This window comes from Rhipicephalus microplus, chromosome X, assembly GCF_043290135.1.
Source record: "Rhipicephalus microplus isolate Deutch F79 chromosome X, USDA_Rmic, whole genome shotgun sequence".
Classification (NCBI taxonomy): domain Eukaryota; kingdom Metazoa; phylum Arthropoda; class Arachnida; order Ixodida; family Ixodidae; genus Rhipicephalus; species Rhipicephalus microplus.
In genome coordinates this window covers 219,552,792-219,575,089 of record NC_134710.1, presented here as the reverse complement: position 1 = coordinate 219,575,089, position 22,298 = coordinate 219,552,792, and the positions used below count along the sequence as shown (strand labels likewise).

Sequence of the window (22,298 nt, the reverse complement as noted above, 5' to 3'; positions counted from 1 at the left end):
AAAAAAGGGTCCATATTTATCGTACAGTAAATGTAGTGAATTGATGTAAAGCATGCATAAGTTAGGTTGGTGTCACTTTAGAATTGTAGTTAACACCTAGCTGAAGTATTGTTATCCAGCTCCGAAAACATATCACACCCGAGCCAATACGTTGAGTTTTGCATTTTCATTTTTTTTTTTACTGTGGCGACTGCTTGCTTGCGTTTCCAGGCGTGATATCCCATTAGAGTTTTATGTTATGTTTCCTGCGGAAACACAAAAGCACGCCCCATATCTAATCGTTGTATTTTGAAAAGAAAAAAAAGCCACGTCCAAATTTTTTTGTAATGGAACGTCAATACGTTTTGGATTCATAGAAATTTACGTGGATGTATTAATTAATAACTGATATTTTATACAGTTCATCGATACTGAATTCAAAAGAAAAGCAGAAGGTAGGTCGTTTCGAACGCCTACTTGAGACAAAATCACATATGCGAACCACAATTGCAATTTCAGAGGTCCCGTGCATGAACAACAATTTCACAAATAAGTTTATTCTTATTTTTATAGATTAGCTTTAAAAAATGGGGACCCTTAAGCTTCGCCTTTAGGAGTTGAACGCGATAGCGAAGTCCGGCCCCCTAGTGCGCCCTTCAACCGCTAAGTTCATACTTATCAACATGTTTTGTTACATACACACACGCACACAGTAGATCATACCGGCGCGCTCGCGCGAATGGTACATACAGGTTTTGGATCTAAAGCAAGAGTCGCATGGCCTCGAAAATACACGCCACGCGCTCGCCATCTCGGAGGCCATAAAGAGTCTCACAATGCCTCACAGATAGATAGCAGCACATTATCTAGCGTTTGCTGTTTGCTTGATCAACGCCTCTGGAATGGCATGATATATTTGCCACTGGATATAGTTGTCCATTTTTAGAGCGGTTTGAAAGTTCCGTGTGTATTTTTAGCGGCAATGGCTGCACTATCCCGGTCTTTTTCGACGTAGTTTGAGGCTTCCCAAATGTGCCTACAAATCACCGAATGGGCTCATTTTCGTAGTGATACCTGTCGAACAAAACGCGTTAAAGGGGTCCTGAAACACTTTTTCAAGTAACCATAGAATTAATTCATCAGAAGAGCTTATTGCTTCCCGAATTCAACACCGCAAGAATTTTAAGAATCCGCCCAGTGTGAGTGGAGTTACAAAGGTTTGTCGCATGCTCCAATTGCATTATCTCTTCTATCGTCCCGACGAAAGCGCTAGGAGCTAAGCAGGGAGGGGTGGCAGGGGCAAAAAAAAAAAAAAAAAAAACTACCACGCCTCGTGACGTTGAACACTTTTTTCCCCTTCAAATGTGCGGCTTTTTCAAATAGGCGAGCTCAAGTAGCGGCCTCACGCGGCGATATCTGTAACTTGCTTTTTCGCTCACAGACGCAAAGACGATTTTTCGCTCACAACCAACGGGGTCAACGGCGGGATTTCTGCGACACGAGCTCTCTAACGCTATCGCGTTAATAAGCTTCCTCGGGGACTAAAAAAAAAAAAAAGAGATTTGGAGGTCTACATTATTCTTGTAAACTATTTCCAGTGCATTATAAAACACAACCTATCTCCGACGGCCCCTTTCTCAATGCTATAAACATCGAATTGCGTTTGACTTGATGGGTTTTTGCAGCTTTGAACCCGCGACATAAAACGCCCAATGTGGCATTCAGCACCCAGAAAACCAATCTTTCAGAAGCGCGCAAACAGTATACTGTCTACCCTTTCCCAACTTGGGTAACGGAACACAACTTTAATGGTCGATGAGAAACTCAAGGACAACAAGAAGGGGATGAAAAGAAAAGTTCGCTATTTGTTGTAGAACATCAACATGATGGCATAAAACTTTTGAAACCAAATCTATACTTTGTTGAGAATGAGGAAAGGGGTTGAACCGTACTTTATGAATCTTGGTATATATATATATATATATATATATATATATATATATATATATATATATATATATATATATATATATATATATATATATATATATATATATATATATATAGGCAGGCATGGTGGCGAAAATGGCCGTAGCGTTGCAATAAGTCAAGTAGATCCTCCAAGAGAACGGTAACAACGGAAGTGTTTAATTCGACAGTTTCGGCCAGAGTCTGGCCTTCATCAGGAGTCATGGTACATTCTGTTTGCGCTCACATTTATAGTATTTTGGGTAAAAAATGAGAGGGAAGGAACGGAAAAAAAAAAAAAAAAAAAAAAAAAACAGAAAGAAAGAAAGAGTTTGAAAAACGAGAGAGGAAAGGATATCCAGAAAGTTCCAGGTTCCACTGTGCTTCGCGAGTGGCGTCGTCAGTGTGTATTTTCTTAGTATTGCGTTCAGTGCAGTTTGGTGGCGGTCCCTTTATTGTAGACGGGGCCTGGCTAAGGTAAGGGCTTGCGTGTCGCGAAAAATGCTTTTTTTTATTATTATTTTTTATTTTTTATTTTTTAAAGACCGTCACTAATTCGGCGTCGGGGACAGCGTTCCGAGGCTCCAGGAAGTCGGCGCGGGAGAAAATGTTTCTTAAGGCGCTGTCTGTCGTTTTGAATGCTATTTTGCTCTGCGAATCCGCGTTTGGGGGTTTTAATTGTGTATGGGGTGGCCCTTCTATATGTCGGGCTTTGTTGTCGAAATGCGGGAAGGGTTTCCAAACTGCGAGAAAGGACGTTTGAAGTGATTGCTATTTTGTACTGGGAAACCGCGTTCGGGGCGTTTAGTTGTGTATGTGGATGTCGGGCTTTGTTGCCAAAATCGGGGAAGGGTTGCCAAAAGGCGAGAAGGGGCGTTTGAAGTGATTGCATTTTGTTCTGGGAATCCACGTTCGGGGCTTTTAGTTGTGCATGCGGTGACCCTTCGACAAGTCGGGCTTACAACTATTGTTCGGTTATTCAGAGAAATAGAAATAGACGACAGTGGTTCACTGAAACACGCAAAGATATTTGTAGTTGTCCAGTCCTCGTCGCCGCCACAGTGCCGCGAAATCTTGAACTGTTATGATTACAATTATAAACTTACATATACACACATACACCCCCATACATATGCGCATATGCATAAGTACATATACACATATAAATGCATATGTATATATTATAGTGCTTTGATTGCTGCAAGTGTACCCGGACTTTCATTTATGCCTTTTTCGAGGGTGTTAAATCGGTGTATGAGGTATGATTCACGTTGTTCACGTTCCCGGTTTGATTTAAATCCTGTTTCTAAAAGTGTGACTGACAATTTGTCGAAGGAGTGGCCGGGAAGGTTAAGGTGTTTTGATAGAGGTAGATTCGGCGCTGATTTCGCGTGGGCTCTGTGATTATTGAAACGAATCCTAAAGGGTGTTTCCGTTTGTCCGATGTATTGCATGCCGCACACGTTGCATTCAAGTAGATATACCACATTAGGGGAATCGCATGTTAGATTTCCTCAAAACGACAGACAGCGCCTTAAGAAACATTTTCTCCCGCGCCGACTTCCTGGAGCCTCGGAACGCTGTCCCCGACGCCGAATTAGTGACGGTCTTTAAAAAATAAAAAATAAAAAATAATAATAAAAAAAAGCATTTTTCGCGACACGCAAGCCCTTACCTTAGCCAGGCCCCGTCTACAATAAAGGGACCGCCACCAAACTGCACTGAACGCAATACTAAGAAAATACACACTGACGACGCCACTCGCGAAGCACAGTGGAACCTGGAACTTTCTGGATATCCTTTCCTCTCTCGTTTTTCAAACTCTTTCTTTCTTTCTGTTTTTTTTTTTTTTTTTTTTTTTTTCCGTTCCTTCCCTCTCATTTTTTACCCAAAATACTATAAATGTGAGCGCAAACAGAATGTACCATGACTCCTGATGAAGGCCAGACTCTGGCCGAAACTGTCGAATTAAACACTTCCGTTGTTACCGTTCTCTTGGAGGATCTACTTGACTTATTGCAACGCTACGGCCATTTTCGCCACCATGCCTGCCTACTCCAGACCGGCCACCGGCGCACCTCCAGCGGAAAAAGTATCACGGAAATTTCCTAAACATGCACCAAGTACAGCTATCATTGGAAATTCACAAACGAGATACCTTCATCGACACTTCAACCCCTACGACAAGTCAACACCGGCATTCATAACGATCCGCGGAGCATCCACTTTCGATATTGAAGATGAGCTGGCAAATGTGCCACGCTCAGTAACCACGCTCGTTTTCCACGTGGGGACGAGCGAATTGGAACTGTACGGGCCGGATGAGTCCCTTCGCCGCCTTCGCCGCCTGGTAAATAACACTCTTCAAAGACGCCCGGAACTTGACAGACTAATTGTCTCATGTGTGCCACCACGATCCACCAACAGGCGCCTACAACGTTCCAACGAGAAATTCGTCCACCGCTTCAACAGGGAAGCTCGTCACTTTAATGAGACAATCAAGACGTACTGCCGGAAACCGGGCAAGGTGTCATACATCGACTATGAATTCGACCAACTGCCAGCCAGACGTTTCCTTGCTGCGGACGGACTACATCCGAGCTTCATGGGGGTAGCACTCATTGCTCAAACGCTGAAAGGGGCAATATATCGCGGGAACCTCGAGCCTGCCGCGGGGTGGTCATCCCAACCTACCACTCCCATCCAAATGCGAACAGAAGAATATCACCAGGGAACCAGAAGTCACCAACACGTTCCCGGAGCACTGCAGACCTCTGACACCACGACAGAGTTCCCAACGATCGTTGAAAGTATAACACCTCGACGCCCGATACAGCCCACCGTCATCGACAGCAGTACCGCACCTTCCCAAGAGGTGAAACCTGCCGACCAACAGAGGCGTGTCGCTCTATTGCCGACCCCACCCAAAGAAACATCGAGCAACACGGACATCCTGCCCTCAACGCTCGCTCGGAGCTCAACGCCTGCCAGCAGCTCGACGCCCGGATCATCCTTTCAACGACGAAGGCCTACACAACACACCTACAACCTGCGGACTTCTGCAGTGCCGTCCCCGCGCCCAAAAGAAGACTGACTTCCAATCTGTAAGTCCAGCTCTCTGCTCTCCGGTTACAGTGCCACTTTTCTTAAAGTAAGAAAACTCACGGATAAACGAATCAGACATGCAATGCATAGATCGACGCTGCAAGTATACCTAAATGCTAGAATAGCCCCCAAAGGAATGACACTCTCCATCACCCCTGCCGCCACAAATCTCGACGAAAACAACCAGGCCGCATGGCAAAACGTCCTTCTAGAAGCATCACTCAAGCTAACAGAAATTGCAATCAACCACAGTGAAAAACAAGTAAAGAAACTGACCAACATGACCAACGCCATTCTGCGCGACAACAACCACTTATCAAACGAGGAAATCACCCTACTAACAGAGTTCGAACAGAATAAATACCAAGAGGTCAAGAAAACTAAAATACAGAAACTTAAAAGAGACAATGTTTCCAACCCCACACTACCAGACGCTACACTGTATGACTACAACACATTCACCCACGAGGAAACTCACGGCACAAACAAGAAAACACCTATCAACACTCACTACGACGCTGCGATTATAAACCTATCAGACACGAGTTTGTCAACTGATGAAGTAAAACTATTATCTAAAGGACTAAACTTCTGCCCAACTAGAAAATCTTTCGATGAGTTTCACTTACTCCGAGACCTCGACAACTTCGCTAGAAAATTGAGGCTGCACGAATATTTCTTGGACAAGCCGTCTAACATTCCAAAGACTCCCCGCCACCAAACAAGCGATTGGACACCAAAAAGTCATCGAGACAAGTGTCTGGACTTATATATTAACGCGGTCCAGAAAGATATATTACAGGAGTATCACAGACAGAAGGGAAAGCGGGAAAACATGACAAAATCCGAGAAAAAGAGTATGCAAAACCTAACATCTAGGACTGATATAATAATAAAGCCCGCTGACAAAGGAGGGGCAATTGTAGTCCTAAATACAACCGACTACCTACAAGAAGCATACCGTCAACTAAACGACTTAAAATTCTACGAACGCCTCCCAGGGGACCCGACAGAGAAATACACGCGTATTGTAGCAACAGAACTGAAGAAGCTGTTGGACGAGGGAAGAATAACACGCAGTGAGCACAAATTAATGCGGCCAGTACACCCTCGTCCAGGGCGCTTCTACATACTCCCAAAAATTCATAAACCCGGTAATCCAGGCCGACCAATCATTTCAGGTATAGGCACAGTAACCGAGCCCATATCAGGGTACGTAGACAAATTAATAGGCCACATTCCGTGCACTCTCGGGTCGTACGTAAAAGACACCTCACATTTTCTTCGAGATATTGCAGACCTGCGCATTCCGAAACACTCATACTTAGTTACCCTTGATGTGTCTTCACTTTATACAAATATTCCCCACGATGATGGCATAGCGGCATTAAAAAACACATACACAAACCATAGACAACCTGACACCCCAGATTTCTCTGCCATCGCAAGCCTCACAAGACTTGTATTAGAACTGAACTCATTCGAGTTCAACCAAGAGTACTTTCGACAAATCAGCGGCACCGCCATGGGTACCAAACTCGCACCAAACTATGCTAACATTTTTATGGGAGAACTAGAAACCGAATTTTTGTCCCAAACTCCCTTGAAACCACTCCTATACAGGCGGTACATTGACGATATTTTTCTTATTTGGACTCACAGCGAGGATGAACTGCTAAACTTTATCGATACTTACAATACTGTGCATCCAAACATACACTTCACACACACCTACTCACAAGTAACCGTAAATTTCCTTGACGTTACCATAATAATAGAAGATGATAAACTTTCCACAACCCTCTACCGCAAACCAACAGATCGACAACAGTACCTCCATTACCAAAGTGATCATCCACGCCATTGTAAAAACAGCATTCCATACGGCCAGGCCCACCGTTTTAAGCGAATTTGCTCAAAAGACACTGACTTCCACGCGAGCTCACAAAAGCTTAAACTCGTGCTCGAAAAACAGAAATATCCTCCACATGTAATTGATGACGCTATTCAAAAAGCTAGAAAACTTCAGCGTGATGACCTTCTGATGAAGCGGCCACCACAACACAACCTGCAACAGACACACCTATGTTTAACATACAGCACGAATTTCCCCAACGTTAACAAAATCCTTAAACGACATTACAACATACTGGAACAAAGTGAACGTCTAAAACGTGCATTCCCATCGGCTCCTGGCGTCGTTTACCGACGAACACGCAACCTCAAAGACACACTTGTAAACTCCCAAATCAATACTTCAACTTCCGACAGTTCATGCCGACCTTGTCTGAAGCCTCGATGTTTTGTATGCAAAGCGATGCGAGATACAAGCAAGGCAAGCAGCACACAATCCAACTTTTCAATTAACATACGAGGAAATCTAACATGCGATTCCCCTAATGTGGTATATCTACTTGAATGCAACGTGTGCGGCATGCAATACATCGGACAAACGGAAACACCCTTTAGGATTCGTTTCAATAATCACAGAGCCCACGCGAAATCAGCGCCGAATCTACCTCTATCAAAACACCTTAACCTTCCCGGCCACTCCTTCGACAAATTGTCAGTCACACTTTTAGAAACAGGATTTAAATCAAACCGGGAACGTGAACAACGTGAATCATACCTCATACACCGATTTAACACCCTCGAAAAAGGCATAAATGAAAGTCCGGGTACACTTGCAGCAATCAAAGCACTATAATATATACATATGCATTTATATGTGTATATGTACTTATGCATATGCGCATATGTATGGGGGTGTATGTGTGTATATGTAAGTTTATAATTGTAATCATAACAGTTCAAGATTTCGCGGCACTGTGGCGGCGACGAGGACTGGACAACTACAAATATCTTTGCGTGTTTCAGTGAACCACTGTCGTCTATTTCTATTTCTCTGAATAACCGAACAATAGTTGTAAGCCCGACTTGTCGAAGGGTCACCGCATGCACAACTAAAAGCCCCGAACGTGGATTCCCAGAACAAAATGCAATCACTTCAAACGCCCCTTCTCGCCTTTTGGCAACCCTTCCCCGATTTTGGCAACAAAGCCCGACATCCACATACACAACTAAACGCCCCGAACGCGGTTTCCCAGTACAAAATAGCAATCACTTCAAACGTCCTTTCTCGCAGTTTGGAAACCCTTCCCGCATTTCGACAACAAAGCCCGACATATAGAAGGGCCACCCCATACACAATTAAAACCCCCAAACGCGGATTCGCAGAGCAAAATAGCATTCAAAACGACAGACAGCGCCTTAAGAAACATTTTCTCCCGCGCCGACTTCCTGGAGCCTCGGAACGCTGTCCCCGACGCCGAATTAGTGACGGTCTTTAAAAAATAAAAAATAAAAAATAATAATAAAAAAAAAGCATTTTTCGCGACACGCAAGCCCTTACCTTAGCCAGGCCCCGTCTACAATAAAGGGACCGCCACCAAACTGCACTGAACGCAATACTAAGAAAATACACACTGACGACGCCACTCGCGAAGCACAGTGGAACCTGGAACTTTCTGGATATCCTTTCCTCTCTCGTTTTTCAAACTCTTTCTTTCTTTCTGTTTTTTTTTTTTTTTTTTTTTTTTCCGTTCCTTCCCTCTCATTTTTTACCCAAAATACTATAAATGTGAGCGCAAACAGAATGTACCATGACTCCTGATGAAGGCCAGACTCTGGCCGAAACTGTCGAATTAAACACTTCCGTTGTTACCGTTCTCTTGGAGGATCTACTTGACTTATATATATATATATATATATATATATATATATATATATATATATATATATATATATATATGGTGTGCAAAGTTAAACTTTTTATATATATTTTTAATTAGGCGCTCGTAGGCACGTGAAAACCACTTGTGCAAATGAGTTAAGCGGCCAAGGGAACAGAAAGTTACATTATAATTATCGCTGCCAGCAGCTCAATTAACTGCAATTTAATAATTAACTTTTTACTGGCTGCGGTAAGTAGGCATGTATATATTGAAAAAATGTGGCCAGTGATGTTTGTATACAGTTTCAGTTGGAATATTTTTTCTAGTAAGCCTGTGCTCCGAGATATCCGGCGTCAAAGTTTAATTGTCTTTCGCATGATTACGTATGCAAGAGGGTGAGGGTCCGCGCAAAGCTCCTCCCTAATGTGATGCATCTGTTGCGTGTAAAGTTGCGCGTGATGTTTAGTGTGTGAAGAGGGTGGAAGCACAGGCATACATAATAACAATTACTCTTGCCCTCTCGGCCGGCGAAATCAAAATGTGACAGCGCGGTGCGCCATGAGCCTTACGCATGATCCCGATGAACGCGAAAACAGGAGACAATTTTTTCGCGACGTTTTTTCGTGACTTTAGATCCCACGGAGACATCTTCTTGTTAACGCGTTAGCATAGGGTGCCTCCGGTACCACAGCGACTCTGCATTGAAGGTCTACCAAGGAAATCCACGTGGTGTCATTTCGGGCTAATATGGCTGCTTCTGGCATGAGGCATTCTACCAAAGAAAAAGTAGACGTGGTGCTTGCAATGGCTGAAATGAATGGCAACGCTTCATTAGCAACGGAGCTTTACAAGTCTCGCCACCTACACTCCCTTTCCAACAAGGCCCACTTTCATAAACCTATTTCAACGCTTTTGCACAACAAGCTCTGCCCACCTTCCAAGACAGACCACGAAGGTAATCGTCGATGAAAACTTTTAAATCAACGTTGTCGCGCGCGTAACCTCGATGCCAGAGCTCAGCATTCGACAGATTGCCGATCAGTGCGATCGTAGCGTCGGAACAGTAACAAATGTTCTAAAAAAGCACAAGTTCCATCCATATCACGTTTACCTTCATCTGGAACTAAACGAGGCTGACTTTGAAAGGCAAGTGAAAGTGGGGCCTCATCAAAACTGATCAAGAAAATAACTTTTTGCACAGAATAATTTGGACTGATGAAGCTCGGTTTAGCCGAAATGAAAGTGTTAATCTTCACAACACCCATTATTGGGCACAAGAAAACTCGCACAGGCTGAGGCAGCATAATCATCAAGCTCGCAGGAGTGTGAATGTGTGGTGCGGCATACTTCGCGACAGGATCATCGGACCTCACTTTTTTTGAGGACAACTTGAACGGAAAGATGTACACAGAAGAAATATTAGGTGTTGTCATTGATGACCTTGCCTGAAGTCTTTCCCTGAATGACCTGCACCAAGTATGGTTTCAGTACGATGGAGCACCACTGCATCTTTTAGCAGGGCAAAGAACTGGTTGAACAGACGTTTACCATTGGCCACCAAGACTTGACCTTTCTCCACTCGACTCTTTCCTTTGAGGCTACGTTAAAGATTGAGTTTACGTAAGAGATCCCAGCGATGTTACTGACATAAAGAACAGATTAATATCTGCCTGTGTGAGTATTCCTACAGAAGTAGTACGCCGAGTCATCGAGTCGACGCGAGAGCAGTTCATGCTTTGCGTTGCTGCCGAAGGCAGGCATTTCAAACACTTTTTAAGGCACTGACGTCTCGAGAGGTGAATAGTTTCGAAGAGATTTGTGCATGACCGAAATAAGCTTATGTAGCAGGAGGAAATATGCGTTAGCCAGGATAAAACTGTTTCATTTATTATTTGTGGAGTTGTCGCTCTTGATTTCAATAAAGGGTACAGTACTCGGACCTCAGCAGTCCCGCTATTCGCGTAGCCCGGGCAACGACCATGGACGCTTCTCTACTACGCACGTGCACTGGCATCCAGATTCTCGGCTCGCATCATGATCTCGGCATGGTACCTGCCACTATCGTTAGAGGCTCTGCAGTTGCGTGATACGACACTGGTTGCAAGGGATCTTCGGTTTTTTTTTTTCGATGGCCGAGAAGGCAAAGCTAACTGTTATCACCAGAGCCCGGATTTCGAGGCACTAAAAAACTGGGTTTTAGGGGCCAAAAATAAGCGGGCAAAACACTGTTTTAGGCAAGCAAAATCAACATAGGCACAATAAAGTTTGACAAACTTCAAATTTTCGAAAAAATACGTGCAGAATCTGTGTCTACGAGAGGAAAGCAAACAGAAATGTTTTAGTTTTTGATACAAAGGCGCCAATGGTTTAGCATAGCCACGTATTATTTTTCGGGCAAGATTCGCAGATTACGGTCGCTCCATTTGTAGTCCAGCATGGTGAGGTAATTGTCCACCTTTGAATAAATATTCTCCTGTGTCTCTCTCTTTTCGGCATAATTGAGAGGGGCAACACAGGAGCAAATAGCCAGAACGCTAATAGGCCCGAAAGGTCCTTCTGTCTCGTATTAACTTAGTGTACCAACACAGGATCAATTTCTATGCTGTCGGTGAACACCCTAAGGGCCATTCAGCTCATTTGAAAATTTCGAGCAGGCAAGAGGAGTACATGAACTGGGCGCTCACAATCTAATCTGCCATGATTTTAAATGCTAGCGCCCCAGAAAGAGGTGAAATGTCGGACTGAAAGCCGAATGACTTCCATCTCACAGGCGTGCGCCCAGAATGGTGGAGGTGACGTATACAAAAAGAAATGGTTCTGCGTACGTCCAAGTAGTACGTGACAATGCGAGAATTATTTGAGACGACATGCGTAATTTTTACAATCTGTTGCCTGAATATAAGTATGAAGGTTGACAAAAGTATTAAAACATACAGATGGAATCTATGCGTTTTACTTTTTTTTATCCTCGTATCAACCGAGATACGAGACTAAGCGGCCCACATTTCGTTTGCGTTGATGTTCTCACCGTTCTCGCATCGTGCCGGTGCCATGTCATTCACAACGCGATGCTGCGTATCGTGGTAAGGATACGTGATCCATGCCAGTCTGTCCGAACGTGCGCGCATATAGGGGGATGCATCCCACAGAAACAGGCAGTGCAACGCAGAGAACGTCGAAACGGCAGAACACCGCCTGCGCGCACGGCCTGGCATGGGTATGTCGTGTGAATGTAACCTTACGCGCGTATGACGTGCTGATGCATCCGCGTCGTGTGATCCTCCACCTCCGCGTTGCTATACGATACCAAATAGGGCAGGGAAGGAACTTGGCTTGCGAAGTCTACATAGAGTGAGCTCACTTCCTCACATCATGCTTTCGCAGCTTGTAATGAACTAATAAAAAAGTCTATTATTGTAAAGCTTTTCATTGGGCACGCAACAACTTCTGCTGTCTCAGTAAAATTTCTCATGTGACCGATAGTAAAGCGCCTTTCAAGAAGTAAATGACAAATAAAACAAAAACCGCATGGTATCGTTTTTTATTTAAACTTTACTTTCCCCTGATAACACTCCACGGTTTTGTATTCGTTCCTCGCCATCCTGTCACGGCACAGAAGCACCTCCTGCTTCCTACACAAGCGAGCTGACGATGCAACGCGGATGAATTTAGCATCTACATGTGTAGATGCTAAACGACCTTCCTATTGACTGAGGCCTTGTAGGCTTGACAGTGCTAAAAGTAACTTATGAGAGGGAGTATAGGCTGTACCCCACTTTGTTCCGTAAGCTCAATTTTGTCGGGTAACATGAATATAGGACTTCAGCGGTACTTGAAAAAAAAATCTGAGGTTAAAGAACATTTATATAGGCACCGATTTTGAAAACAGTCATTCATAGGCACTTATAGGAATTTAGGCACCAACGTCCGAAATAAGAATTTATAAGCACTATACAAACAGAATAAAAGCCTTTCATATATCCTCTAATTTATGCTCCTACGCCAAAATGGCACGATAGGAACTCAAGAAATAAAATAGGCTTTCACCTATAATCCGGTCTCTTACCATTTAAGCCTACGCTTCCACCCTCTTCACACATTAAACATCACGCGCAACTTTACACGCAACAAATGCGTCACTTTAACCCATTATTGCCCCTTGTTGCATATCTGCAACACCCATGTCCGTGCCCTGCCGATTGCAAGGATCCTAATGCACCGGTATAAGTTGTTCGTATTATGTTATTTTGAGGGTTCTTCGTTCCACGCAGTACAATTTTCAGCCGCTTGGGGGCCACATTCGTCGTATCTGCAGTTTTCAAAATGGCAGCATCCATGTCGTCGTCGAGTTCCGCAAACAAGGTACTATAAATATTTTTTTATGAGCCCTCAAGTTAACCTGCGCTGCTTTTTTCACTGAATGTGTGTTCGAAACACTCTTGACAGTAATCTAGAATCCAAAAGTTAGTTTTTTGCTTGCTCTGTTCGAGAAAATATTTTTTTCACATGGTGTGTTGCACATATGCAACAGTGGGCATTAAATGCCACAATTTTCATTGTTGCAAATATGCAACATGGCTTTTCTGCTTAAAACGCGTCCTACATATCGTGACACGCATTCGTTTGGAGTGTGTGAACGGATGTTTGTTTGCTAATTTTGCTGTTTTAACAATTTTTCAGGGACATACCGCAATTTCAACCTCAACATTCTATTCTGTTCTAAAAGAGAGGCCGAAGCGTTTTGTTCATGCAAACCTGCTGGATGTTATCGACGCTAATGAGAGCGATTTTTCCGCTGATGAAAAAAAAGTGACGAAGAAGTGTCTGGAGACAGCAGTGATGAAGGAGATGCCATCCAAACTGAGGTAAAAGAAGCTGAGGAAGAGGTTGCTACCTCGACGGATGCGCCTTCTGTAGATCGGACACCGCGGAACATGAAAAGGCGGTACACATGGGTGAAAAAGGATTTTGATATCGAGGCAGGTAGTTTCGAGAACAACTTTCCGCTGGCACCTGCAGAGCCGCTGAGTGCAGTGGAATACTTTGACGTGTTTGTTTCTCGATCCATGCTAAAGGCTGTCGTCGATGAAAGCAATAAGTACTACTTTCAAAAACATGGAACCACTCTAAACCTCACCGTGGAAAAACTTACACCTGTGCTGGGCATGTTTTTCAGGATGGGACTTGTAAACATGCACAGGGTTCGTGCGCATTGGGAAAATGAAAGTAGATATGAATTAGTAGCCCCGGTAATGTCCCATAACAGATTCGAAAAGATCACGAGTCACCTGCATTTTTTCGATAATGAAGCGGCCAATGACAAAGTAAAAGAAGACAAATGCTGGAAAGTGCGCCCATGGCTCGGTTCCTTGCGCAGCAACATGGTTGTCTTGCCCCAAGGAAAAAAATCTGCAGTGGACGAAATCTTGATCCCTTTCTGTGGGCGGTGTTACGTTCGTCAGTACATGCCTAATAAACCAAAGAGTAAATGGGGTCTAAAACTTTGGGCACGTTCCGGGGAATCAGGTCTGTGTTATGATTTTGATGTCTACCAGCGCTGCAACAAAGGTTTTTATGGTAGCCAGGGTGGCTACCAGCTTGGGTTGGGCGCTGCTGTCGTGCTCCAGCTGTGTTCCAGCCTACCGAAGCGCGACGACAACCTAGTCGTCGCTGATAACTTCTTCACAGGCCCTCAGCTTGTAAAGGAGCCTTCAAGAATGGAATTTTCTATATTGGTACGGTTCGTGAAAACAGACTGAGCTGCAGCAAGTTGATGGAGGAGAAATTGATGAAAAAGCAAGGTCGGGACACCTGTGATACTTCCGTCACTTTGTGTGACCAAAAGACAATGGCGGCAGCGAAGTGGCATGACAACCGCACTGTTACTCTTCTTTCGAACTGCATTGGTGCTGACTCGCTTACATCAGTCAAAAGGTGGGACAGCAAGGAGAAAAAGCACATTTTTGTCGATTGTCCAGCGATCATTCCTTCCTACAACAGATCAATGGGTGGCGTGGATATTCTTGACAAAATGGGCTTCTCCTATCGCTTTTCTAACAAGTCTAAACGCTGGTATATATATTTGTTTTCGCACACGCTCAAAATATCAGCTGTTAATGGATGGTTCATGCACAAGAAAATTCTCCAGCAGCACAAACGGCCGCCTAAATCCTTGAGAGAATTCCTCTCTGAGCTCGAAACAAGTCTGATCTTACTCAACAAACGACCACCATGGCACCCTTCGATTCAGAATGTCACACCATTCAAGATAGTGTGCCTAAATGTCCCCCGGGATGTCAGAAGAGACAGCAAGAAGCACTGGCCCACATGGAATGCAAAACAGAACCGCTGTAAGGCATGCCCAGGAGGGTACACCTATCTTTCGTGTGCCAAGTGTAAGGTGATGTTGTGTTTCAACAAAGACCGTAACTGTTTTGTTAGTTTTCACCAGTAGGCACCAAACAGCTATGCTTCAGTTTTATGCTTTCTTCAATTTGAAAATTCGCCAAAATAATTGGTGGCAATAAAAAGTTTTTTTTCACTTGGCTTGGCCTCCATTTTATACACTACTGCCCATAGTTGCACATATGCAACATCCCATTAATAATTTACAGACTATATCTTCAAGTTTTTTATCTAACATTTGTACTCCTAGTGACTCTAAGAGCATGGCCAAGAAATATTTTGAAGTTTGAAAAAATGTTTCTCATACTGGGAATTATTGGGTTAAGGAGGAGCTTTGCGCAGACCCTGACCTTCTTGCATGCGTAATCATGCAAAAGACAATTAAACTTTTGAGCCGGATATCTCGAAGCACAGGCTTGCTAGAAAAAATCTTCCAACTGAAACTGTAAAAACACCACTGCCTACATTTTTTTTTCAATATAAACATGTCAGCTTATCGCAGCCAGTAAAAGGGTTAATTATTAAATTTTAGTTAATTGGGCAGCTGACAGCGATAATTGTCATCTAACTTTCTCTTCCCCTGGCCGTTTAACTTATTTCGCCAAGTAATTCTCACGTGCCTTCAAGCGCCTAATTTGAAAAAAAAAATCATACCACGGAAACATACACAGGGTGTTTCAGCTAAAAACAAACATTAAGTGTTAAAAAATTATACGTGAGCACTACGCGTCCTCAGTTAGAGCTGTATTGTTGTGAGCCATATATAGCAAGTAAGATTTTTTTCTCAATCCACAAATCTTGGCAATTAACAAAAATTGCTTAATGAACTTCTTAAATATTGACTCTAGAGAAAAGTCGTCAATACAATACTTGTAGCGGTTAACAAGATGTAACAAAATTTTAAATCTGCTGTAATATACCTACGTTGCTTAATTTTTTTTCCATCCTTTGTGTAAGGTGCGCGAAATTAAAAAAAAATTCCACGTGGTTGCCGCCTAACGCGTGGCGCTTTTAGTGCCCTCAAATGTAAGTTCAACGAACTATCAAAGACGGCTCCCATACGAAGGTCACTTGAACAGGCTGTCGGTGATGCATGTTAAGCGATGGTAGGCTTGCATGGATAAAGAAAAAAAAAAGAACTTCGATGAAAAAGCGGCCGCTGCGTGCGAATATGATATGCGAACGCAGGTAGCGTTCGACGTAGGTATTTTTTTTTCGGGCTAACGATATACATGACGGAGGGGGAGAGTGTGACGTGTTATCGTGAGCCTGGAAAAAAAAGAACAACAAAATGCCAGCTCTGCACCGAATGCTATTGATTCAGTAGAGGTATATCAGCAGACAATGTGAAATCAGGGCGTTGACGAAGCATATATAAACATGCTGGAAGAAATCTACAGCGGATCAACTGCCACCATAGTGCTCTATAAAAAAAAATTGCCCGCAACTTCCCTCGGGGGAACACTGAGGAGGATGCGGAGCATATAATTGGTTAACGGGGTGTTAAAGTGCGACTTACTTGGGTCGATGGCTAAATTGGTTAACGTGGTTGTGAAATGGGGTGTTAAATTGCGACTTACTTGGGTCGATGGCTAAATTGGTTAACGTGGTTGTAGGAGGGGGTGTTAAATGAGTGAACACGTACACACGTATGCGAAAGGGCGGCGCTGGTCGAAGGGACGTCGATCATTGTGTTTGTGGATTCGTTGGAATTCATTTCACCGCGACCTTGGACGTCGACGCGCCGTACAAACCAACCGACGAGCGGCAACTGAGCGAGCGAGCGCCGACCTTGAGTATATATACAGCTCGACGGCGCATGCACTGTCAGCTGTTGAATGTTCTCGAAGCGCGACGCCACATGCGCGTCCACTGGAGAATCAGGAGAATTGTAGATGTCGAACGCGGTGTGTAGAGGAGGAAGGGTGCACAGATGGTGGAGGAGTGAAGCGCGCGCGGTGTGTAGAGGAGGAAGGGATGCACAGATGGTGGAAGAGTGGGCGACGGCGCGACGGCGCATGCGCGCGCGTCAGCTGTCGAATGTTCGAGAAGCGGTGCGGACGGCGCGGACGGCGCGGACGGCGCACTACAAGGCGCGAGTATAAGATGCTTCCGCATCTAAAAAAGCGACAGAATACTAATAAAGAAGGGTGTAAGACAAGGGGATACGATGTCCCCAATGATGTTCACTGCGCGCTTGCAGGAGGTTTTCAGAGGCCTAGAATGGGAAAAGTTAGATATAAGAGTTAATAAAGAGTACCTTACTAACCTGCGTTTCGCCGATGACATTGGATTGCTGAGTAACGTATAGGGGACGAATTGTGATGCATGTTTATTGAATTTGACAAGGAGAGGAGAAACAGAGGTTTTAAAATTAATCTACAGAAAAACGAAAGTAATATACAACCTCGGAAGAGAACAGCACTTCGATAGGCAGCAGTGCGCTCTAAGTTGTAAAAGACTATGTCTACTTAGGAGAGCTAATAACCGTGGAGCCAAACCATAAGAGTGAAATAACTAGAAGAATAAGAATGTGGGGGGGGGGGGGGGGGAGCACATTCGACAAGTATTGAAAATAGACGTTTTGCATATCTGGAAGTGCGGCGTGGCGTAAGTTGGCTTCGGCACTGGCGACACGCTAAAGGTGAGCCCGTTTTCGTTTTATTATTATTATTATTATTATTATTATTATTATTATTATTATTATTATTATTATTATTATTATTATTATTATTATTATTATTATTATTATTATTGAAGCATCACGACGAGCGCACGTGTTTGGGTAGCGACCTAATTGTGGGTTGATTATTCACTATAGACTAAGGCTGCCACAAAAAAGGAAACGTGCGGTTGTCATAAAACTGCCCCAGTTATCGTCGCATGATTGAAAAGTCCCGAAATGACGTGCCGTCGAAAAAAAAAAAAAACGCTGCACGTTCCTGAGCCTAAGAACACTTTTGCCATGCGGGCTTTTCTGCCACGCAGTTTGGAAAGTGCTCATTGAATATTCTTGAAATTGCACGCGCTTAGATTTCGGTATAGCTGAAGGCATTGAGACGCATGGGCTGTAGCTTTGAAATAGGCGATGTTGATGTTACAACCGACGAATTCTGGGCTAAACATCATTTTTTTATTTAACCGTAATGGACGACGAAGGTAAATGTCACGTCGAAACATGATAATCATGACACGCGTGTCATGTAAAACATGATTACATGCTACGTTCATAGCGCACGCTCGCAGCCATTTCGCTAGCTCCACATATACCAAATTTGGTATCACGTGACTTGAATAGACAACGAAGGTAAATGACACGTCTAAACATGACAATCTTGATATGCGTGTGATGTAAAACATGACTACATGCTATGCTCATATCCCATGCTCGCGGCCGTTTCTCTAGCTCCATATATACGAAATTTAGTATTACGTGACGTGAATGGACGACGAAGGTAAATGACACGCCCAAACATGATAATCAAGGCGCGGGTGTGATGTAAAACATGACCACATGCTACGCTCATAGCGCGCTCGCAGCCATTTCGCTTACTGCATATATATACCAACTTGGTATCACATGACGTGAATAGACGACGAAGGTAAATGACACATCCAAACAATCATGAGATGGAAGTTATGTACGGCATAATTTACATCCGCCGCGTAACGTTGAGCTGATTTTAAAGTGACATATCAACCTTCCTGATGCGTGCTTCGCATATCATCGATTCCTACAATACGTGGAATCTGGCAATTTTTTGTACACGCAATAATAATGAATCAACTTGAACTTGAAAGATATCGCTTATATATGAGTGAATCCCAAGTTCGGACATATAATAGCGCGATTCAATTTATTATTATTTTTTCTTGTAAGACTGGAGGTGGTAGGAAATACAGCATGGCGCACTTGAGATGGAGTTAACCAGCTCTTAATACGAAGCTATGAGAAGGCTTCCTATCAGCAATGAGCGCGAGCTGGTGCACACCTCTGATTGTTGTGGCTATCATTGAATAGGTTGTGAGCGATTACAGAGACACCCGACTGCGTTTAACCATAACACGAACCCAAACTGCATTACATTCATGTAACCCGAGCACACAGATACAGAGAGACTGAACTTCTGTCCTTTCCTTTCACTTTCCACGTATAGCGTCTGTCTGGCTTCCATATCTGGCGCGATTCTCCGAGTCTTGTCTGCTGAATACCTGTCATCACACCGCATATCGGCATTCTTTCCCCAGAGCGGAGAAACTGCGGCGGCGGCGCCGAGCGTCGCGGTAACACGATAGCCGGAGGTGGGTCTGCATGCGCCTGCTCGAATCCGAGACTGCGTAACTCTCTGTTTCTTTCTTCGTTATTTCTGTCTTGACAGCCCGCTTTCGCTGTGCCTCTCTCAGAGTGCGAAACGTATTTATGTAAAGAACAGAGGCAACAGTGATTGCTGAAGAAAAGCCCTGTCCCCTGCGAGGCAGAGCAGGCGTATAGACGCGAGTTAGTGCGCGTCCGCAATCGTACACTTGCAGTGTGGGACTTTTGGCGCACTTAAGAGCTTTTGCGTATACCCTACGCCCTGCTTGAGTTATTTTGTATACGTCCGAGGATTTACATTCCCTAGCATGAGCCGTGCAAAATCCAGAGCTCCCTGTGTATAAAACCGGCCGCTGAGCTGCATTTCTTACTGTCACGAATATGTCCCTTTCATTCCTAGGTCAGACTCAAATACAAGTATATATATATATATATATATATATATATATATATATATATATATATATATATATATATATATATATATATATATATATATATATATATATATATATACTAAAATATTTGTGGGGGGGGCGAGGGGTGTTCTAAGTACGTGATTATGCTATGAAACGTACCCATGCTTCGCGTCACCTTAAATGTCACCAACCACACTAAGCATGTTAAAAGAAGGCAGATTTCAAACTTCCATGCGACACACACACACACACACACACACATACGCACGCACGCACACACACACGCACGCACGCACACACGCACACACACACGCACGCACGCACACACACACGCACACGCACGCACGCACACACACACACACACACAGAGAGAGAGAGAGAGAGAGAGTATGTCTCGACATTACGGTGATCGAACCACTAGCGATGGAAGCACACTTATCGGTAAAATCACTGATATATCTCCCAAAGTATAAGCTACAGCATGACTCTCAAACGGAGCTAGAGTCGCACATTCCATTTCCACGTTCCGTTCTACTGCCATTCACCCAGTACAATCATTCCACGTTGCTACAGAGAAGCCACGTACGTGTTGCGTGGCGTTGCACTGCAAGTTTCTCATCGCGCTCGTGGCAAATTGCACGTGCTGCATGCAAGTCAAACTAAACATTCATGTCACTACATGCATGTCGCTACAGCAGCATTAACACAAATCTCACGAGATGCATGTCGTGAGATGTCAAATTATGTCATGACATGTTAGGCAACTCACGTCGTGCACGCAAACTATATAGTTATGTCTCGTTTTATCTTATACCTACGTCATGCCATTTCATTTGATTCGCGTGTCACTCATGACATTACATGTCTTCAACCTCGTCAAACGCGAATGAAAGGTGGCACATGGTTATCGGCAGCAGATGCGAAGGAATGCTTCCTCCCCCCCCCCTTATTTTCTTAGCGCGATGCATTTGTTCGCACCCTCAAGACAAAATATGTCGGATGGCAAAATCGAACATCGCATGCGAGATTAAGCGAAAATACTAATATCCTCATCTATACTCTCCGTGACTCCGTTGTCTGCCGGCTTCATTGGGTCGTGTCTAACAATATGTTCAAAGTTAATCGCGTGACTTGCTAACGCTGACTTATCTGCAGCGCGAGGCCTGCTTAGTTAGTTTTTTTTTTCTAGTTCGAGCGCCTTAGCACGGACACGAAAAACTTGCCGCTATAAATTTTTCTGTCGGAGGGAAGCGCAGAAATAGAAATGTTTTCCGCCGCGAACAAGAAAATTTTTTGTTTGTGCCTTCCTTGCTTTCCTTACGTGCCGCGTGGCGCGCGCGAGGCTAACGTAGGGCGCGCCAGTAAGCAAGCGTAGCGCAGAGCCCCGGCGTAGCGATCACAAATGCACCGCCTTTCGGTAGCAACCAGAAAGAGTTTTTATTGCGACAGCAATTATATGGACACTCTCGGCTGGATTTTGCCGCCGGCATCGGCGTCGCAGTCATTCACCGTGCATATATATATATATATATATATATATATATATATATATATATATATATATATATATATATATATATATATATATATATATATATATATATATATATATATGAAAATGCAAAAAAAAAACTAATAAAAAAGACTGCGGCACGCGCGATCGAACCCACGACCTCTGAATTGTGAGTGCGAGGCATAAGCCACGAAGGAGCAGCTCCTTCGACATTCAAACGGCAAGCTATTTATATCTACCACTTCCCGCTGGCGATGGGCATCTCGAGGGAACTACTATCGTGTTTTCAGCATTAGGAGCGAGATGGCGCAATGAGCGCGCGACGCCAGATTGTCACTACGCGATGGCACGCGCTCTAATCTCCCACGCGCACTTTGCCTCGCGGAGAGGCGCTCTCGCGATGAGGTCGCTTTGGGCTTTCATGTTGTAGTTACCGGGCGCACAATGGTCACCGCACTCGTAGCACAGTCTCCGTTTGCGAAACGAGGCGCGCTTTTCAGACACGGCGAAATAACAACTGAGATGCTTATTCGCGTTAATCTGTACGTATGAGTACATTTCGTGCGTAATTTGTGCGCGAGAAACGCGGAGCACGTTTCGATCTGCTTGCCATTCTTCGCGTGGTTTTCCAATTTGTTACTATCGCGTTCATTGCTTCGCTTTTGCGGCAACGCTGTCACTCTTTTTTTTTTTTGGGGCCTTTTCACTGGTGCATGCAATCTAAAGCGAGTCGTTCTTTCGATCAGTTCCGGGAATATACCGCAACTAATTCTGTTCTGGAAACGCTGAAAATAAACAAAAACCTTCGCAAGCTAGCATGAAAAATAAAACTTTCCGGTGCGGGAAAAAACTGGTATACG

The 22,298-nt window shown here is 44.0% G+C and overlaps 1 protein-coding gene and 1 long non-coding RNA gene across 2 annotated transcripts in view; one reads left to right on the top strand and one right to left on the bottom strand.

Annotated features, from left to right (window-relative positions):
• Positions 1-22,298, bottom strand: part of LOC119187732 (protein SLC31A2) — a 70,248-nt gene that overhangs the window by 6,296 nt on the left and 41,654 nt on the right. The gene's annotated exons all lie outside the window — the stretch shown is intronic.
• On the top strand, positions 13,063-15,327 carry LOC142775991 (uncharacterized). Its single transcript, XR_012887216.1, has 2 exons — positions 13,063-13,148; positions 13,467-15,327. It is a non-coding gene; the product is annotated as an uncharacterized LOC142775991 (long non-coding RNA).